The sequence below is a fragment of the Solanum pennellii genome, chromosome 1 (genome assembly GCF_001406875.1).
Source record: "Solanum pennellii chromosome 1, SPENNV200".
NCBI lineage: Eukaryota > Viridiplantae > Streptophyta > Magnoliopsida > Solanales > Solanaceae > Solanum > Solanum pennellii.
This window is the reverse complement of record NC_028637.1, coordinates 12,938,232-12,944,887: the sequence shown is the minus strand read 5'-3', so window position 1 is coordinate 12,944,887 and position 6,656 is coordinate 12,938,232.

The following is a 6,656-nucleotide window of genomic DNA, read 5'->3' as shown; positions in this document are numbered from 1 at the left end:
CCAAAAAATTTATTTTGTTTTTTTAAAATATTTTCAACTTCAAATTTTTATTTTTAAACTCCTACCCCCACCCCAACCCCCCAAAAAATTAATTTTATTTTTTAAAAATACTATCAACTTCAAATTTTTATTTTTTCACTCTTACCCACTCCCTCTGCCCCCCACCCCACACACACACACTACCCTCACCCATATCACCACCACCCAAAAAAAATTACTTTTAAAAAATATTTTCAATTTCATAAATTATTTTGTATTCTAGTAAAAATAAAAGATGTTCCTCAAAAATATTTTTCATTCATAAATCAAACACTAAAAATCATTTCCGAAAAATATTTTCTACTCACCAACCAAACATGAGAAAATAAGTCCAAAATCTACTTGTTTTCCAGAAAAACATTTTCTAAAAAACATTTTCCATGAAAAATATTTTCCTTCATACCAAACACACCCTTAGTTATCTTTTGCAAATTGGATTTTGTCGTATTTAATTTCCCTATATAAATTAGCAAACACAATACATGAGAATTGTTTTCGTCAAGATAAAAAATAAAGAGGAAATTAAACCAACCACACAAAATGATTGCAACTAATTTACTCGTTGCTATTTTTATTTTATTTAGTGTATGTCATCTTGAATATATATTTTTCTTCCGATGTTTGATACATGTTCAAGATTAGTTTTTGTCCCCTATAATGATTACATTAATTAATTTACCTCCAATTATTATTATAATTAATTTTAAAAATTCTGATAATTTCAAAAATTAAGGTAATTGATTAATAACTAATTTTTCATTAAAAAAAAGTCAATTACTCCTACACATGTACAATTCCTTCTCTAAACTATAGGCACACAATAATTCATTTATCTCCACTTTAAATAATTTACACGAAAAATTAATAATATTTTTTAATAATAAATAAGTATAAAAATAAAAATAGATATTTGATTTAAAAAACTAAAGGTTCAAACAACATATAAGTGGATTATTCAATAATGGTCTATGGATATGAATGGTACATAGTATTAGGTAAATATATTAATTTTGAAAGGAACTAAAATATAAAAATCAAAATTAATTTAGTTTTAATATCTTTAATCATCCATCCTTATTATTAGAGGGAGAAAATTTATTATTATCTATTTATATCTAATAGGAGAGAAAAATACAATTACTATAAAATGAAATAAAATAAATTTATCATTAAATCAACAAAGTTAATTTAAAATTTTAAAATAAAATAAAAATTTCAAACATACAAAAAAAAATATCTCATGTATATTTTTTTATAAAATAAATTTATTCATACAACTAGGACCAATTTAGTTCTTTTTATCTTAAAAATTAGATTCTTTTTTATATTGTTATTAGATATTAAATAATCATAATAATTAAAATTTAATAAAATTTCACACTTATAATTTGACTTGAAAATTAAATAATATTTTTTAAATGCGTGGTTTTGAATTATGCATTTATAATACATTTAAATTTGTGTTTTGTTTTACTTTTATAGTATTACATATTTGATGTGGAGAGTTGAAATTTGATTTTCTATAAGAAAAAAAGTTTTATAATTGCTTAACATTAATATATCATGACATAAAAAATATAGTTAATCATAACAATTAGAATCACATTATAATAAAAAAGTTATATTCTAAATATATTTTATAAATTACTTTTGATTTAATTATTAAGACGATTGATATATGCGCTCAACGCGCAAATACGAATACTAGTTCTAATTAAGGGAGGAGCAATTCTATCGTTTGCACCACATCTTGAATCGGTTCTTGTCTATACACTATTATTAAGATTCTAAAATCTATCCAAGAAATGATGTTTGTTTAAATTTTATTTTTTTTAATTTGAAAATTCATTAGAGATAAGGAAAAACTATCTAATTACACAAATATTGTAACCATGTATAAGTATGAATCTGCTGTATAATTTGAAAAAAAATTACATAGTGTCTCACTAATTTATAACTGCATACTAGAGTTCAGTCAAATACACTATTCTTACAAATTTCAAGTCAAATACATGTATCAAAGACACTAGATGCATTTTGAAAAACAAATGCACATGGAGAAGGCGAGTAAGATAATCAACATGATACATGTATTCTTGATAGATACATTCTGAAATACAGATGCATAGAGATGAAGGTGAGCGAGAAGTCAGTGTGTATTTTAGATACATGTGAATCACAATTAGATATGGTATATCTAAAATAAACTATACCTAATTTAACTTCGCATGCATTTGAGATGCTTGTATATGATAAAATAAATATGATGCGGAACGTAATTTTGAAAACTAAAAAAGGCCCATAATTAGGATATAATCTTGTGAATTTTATATTGTTTGCTCTAGAAATAATTTTAACTTTTTGTGTTTCATTGAGTCGGGGTGTGTACGACATGGGTTTATCGATTGTACAACGACTTAATTAATAAAAAGTTATTAATTTCTCTATTGTACTTATTAGAACTAGCAAATAGCATTGTCCAATTTTAGAGAGTGAAAATATGTACTTTTGGTGGTAAGCAACTTACCAATTTAAAAGACATTGCTAAATAATAATTAGAGTTTGCTCAAATTTTATTTTATTTTTTTTAAAAAAAAAATTGATCAATTATTCTATTTTTAAAATATATATATTTTTTACTTTTTAAAACTTTGATAAACAAGCTAGCACTGAGTTCATTTAAAGTTAATCAAGTGCCCTTTATAATGACGTTTTAATACATCTAGTTGTTGAGTTCGAAAGTAATTAGGACGTCACATGAAAATTTACAATTGCAAATAATATGATATTAGACGACACATAAAACTATACTAAAAGACATTACTATATGATATAGTCAATTAGCCTACACTTATAAAACTAATTAAAACCCTTAAAATTGTAGAGATAAAATCTCTCTTTAAACAAGGCTTTCTAAATGAGAAGAGGGGTCTTCAGAGTTTCAAATCTTTCCTCTAAAAGGAAAGAATAAACCAAATATAGAAGAGAATTATATTTTCCTTGCAAAAAATATTATGTATTAATAATAATATTTTGACTTTTATATTAAAAAAAATTAAATAAGGTAAAAAAATCAAAACAAAATCTCAATACTAATGTCAACTATTAAATATCCAATAAGGGATTCTATAGAGATGAGTCAAAGGACTAGTTAAGTGTTGCAATACTTTTTGTCGATAAAATTTTAATTGAATTGGTAATTCTGTTAATTATAATCATACATGCATGGACATAAAAAAATGTAAATATTGTAACTATAGAAGGGGCAAACAGGCAAATTGGGACTGATATGGAAAGTCAAAATTGGGTTAAATGAAAATGAATAAAGTATTTAATTTATTCTTATTTAACACATAAAAAAATTGATTGATTGATCAATATTCACGTTGTTTATGATTTCAGAAATAATTAGGTAAAAGCAGAAGATAAAAATCAAAGTAAAATCAAAATCTTATGATTTCAGAAATAATTAGGTAAAAACATAAGATAAAAATCAAAATAAAATTGAACTCTCTCAGAATTGAGAAAGCAATGAGTTATAAAAAATAACAAGCAAAAGACAAATGGGTGTTGACAATATGGATATTTTTATTTTTCTGTCTAAATATCCATATTTTAGTAGATAACATGGATAATATTTATATTAAATCAATTTTCAATTATTAGTTATTCAATCCATATTTAATAAGTCGAATGAAATGATTACATGTTTCTTAAAACCATTTTATGAGCTTAATTAGAACCAATATTTGAATATATATTTTTTTGAAATTTGAAATTTTTCATTTTAAAACTTTAGACAGAAATGCCTAAAGTTTGCTTGATTTCAAATTGTTTGTGATTTTGACTATGTCTTAAGTAATGATTGTAAATCAACCGTTTGTGTACTTTGGCCAAATCTCCTTTCCAAGTCTCATGTAGGTAGGCTATAAATTGATCTTTGAAAATAAAAATTCACTCAAGATTAATCAAATTATATTGCCAAACAATTTGTGATTTAATATACACTTACCAATAACGGAAATAAAAAATAAAATTTATAAGTAAAACTTAATCAAATTTATGAGATATGCTAATTAATTAATAAGTGATATATTCGTAAATATGTATAAATGGAAGAAACGGTTTGGTCTTGGAAAAATTTATTAGTTTTATGCTTCTGCTTCTGTTTTTTTTTTTTTTTTTAAAAAAAGCAAAAATCCTCAACATCTTCTCCATAACAGAAAAATTGTTTCTACTTCAATTTAAAAATAATTTTACTAATTTATCAAATGCCTTAAAATTTCCAACAAAAAAATATTTTTTCTCAAAATATATATTTTTGGTCTCTCAATAACAATGTCCAAACATGCTCTGAAACTGTACTAGTAGGAACACAATAAAAAAACTGAATTGTCAATCTGAACTTCTATCTGTCAAAATAATCTGTAACAAGATACTTTTCCAAATTAACAGCAGACATAGTTAGGTATCAATAATGACCCACTCAGTCATTTTTTAAAAAAAAATCATGACTTTGATCGTTTGTCCATCTTAATATCGACTCGGCTCTTTTATTATTGAGTTTGAAAAATTGATTTTAAATTTTGAGTTAAAGGTTGATAATGTGGTAAGTTTGTGAGTGTTAAAAGCTAAATTGTTAATAAAGTAGTTTTTGGGGTCCTTTGAAATTTCAAGTGTCGAAATGAAATTTCGTCGATTCCATCCGTCCCAAAAGGTGAAATCATGATACGTCAGCGTTTTTAGTTACAGATTCCGAGTCTTTTTGAGGATTTGAGGTCCTAAGTTGTTGTGGATTTTTAGCTTTTGAGTTGACTTCGATCAACATTCACGGTCCGGATGTTTGGATTGTAATTTCGAGAGTTTCGTTGGATTCAGGGGATCATTTTAGGTCTAGATGAGGTCTTGGTTGATTTTTGTAAAGGTCTCGAGCTTGTTTTTAGCCTTTTTAGGCATGAAGTTTCTTGTAGTTTTCACGGATGTCGAGTCCAAAAGACATCAAATTCCTTTATCGACGAATCCATTGAGTCTGGAACGTTGAGTATAATTTATTTGCGTATGTGATTTCTGTGCATGAGATTTCGAATGAGTCCCGAGGCTTTTGATTTTTTTAGAGTTGTGTCGATTTTTCTGGTGTCTAAGTTTCGGTGCACCTCCACTTTTGCGAGAGTTGGCTCGCTATTACGAGGCTTGGTTCGCTTTTGTGAATGGTCAACCTTTGTCGACCTTCACATTTGCGAAGCAGCCATCGCTTAAGCGACATTTGGTTAAGCAAGGCTTGATCACAGAAGCGAACCCGCGATTTTTAGTTGGGTTTGCTTTGCAATATCAGAGAGGGTTTTTGCTATTATTTCGAGGCTTAAATCACATTTCACCATTTTTTTGAGTTTTGAAAACTTTGGGGAGATGATTTGGAAAAGATTCTCGAGTAAAATCTTTTTGGCTAATGATTCTTAACTCTAAATTTTGACCATCCATTATTATTATTGAATTTATGAGCTTAAATCAAGATTTTGGGTTGATAAATTGAAAGTTTTTCATGAACTTGAGTTTGAAGAAAAGTGAGTTTATGAACTGATTTTAAGTCCATTTTCGAACAATTTTTCCTAATGATTTTTTAAATCCTTGGTTAATGTTTTCAAGTATTAAATTTTGGATTCAATCCTTAATTTTAGAATTGAGTTTTGTGTTGATTGATCCACCTTTCAAGAGGATTGATGTAGGTATTGTTGTTTCCGAAAATTTACTGCGAATACTTGCTTGTGCATACATTATGTGACTTTTGAAGTGATTCGAAAGGGTAAGACTCGACTATTGAAGTAATTGTTGATTGATTCAAGGCAAGCGACTTTCTAGACCTTGTATTCTAGTTAAATTTGTATGCTTCCTTTGTTGTTTGTGTGTTGGGAGTATGGGAATGAGGCGAATGTTTAATTGTCCATTTTTTATATCTAATGAATAATAAGGGGTTGAAATGAAAAAGGCTATGTGTTGATCATGATGCTATGAATTACCTTCTTGTAACCCTTGTTGATTGTTCGATGAAATGCTTGAAAGCACGAATATAGACTTGAATTGTGTGGTGTGATATTAATTGCTTGTGTACATTGATGATTGGACACCATGATGAGACATATGATATATAATTATGAGGCTAAGGTCTTTTCAAACAAGTGTTATTATATCGAGGTCTTTGCCAACAAGTGTGATTTGGCTAAGGGCATTACCGGTGAGTGTTAAATGTCGAGGTCATTTTTGACAATGATTGTGAAGCCGATGGGAAATGATTCCGACAAGGAACCGATTATTGTGGTGTATCAATGTTTATGCATAAACTTCTTGATACTTGAGATTGATATGCTTGTTTTGTGTGACTGAACTACTTGTCATTGAGACTAACTTATTTAATCCGTTTAATTGTTGAATTGTGAAGTGTGAACTGTAAATGTTGAGCTTGTGAGTTGTGTATTGTAGAATTGCTAGGTTGGGGGTTTCCGTATAGGTTGTAGTTTGAGGAGGTTCGGTTGTACGTGTTATTGGATACTAACCCCTTATGTCTACACTTGCCTAGGTTCTGAGCCCGGACCCACATGATCTCTCTTTCTCTTTCTTCGATC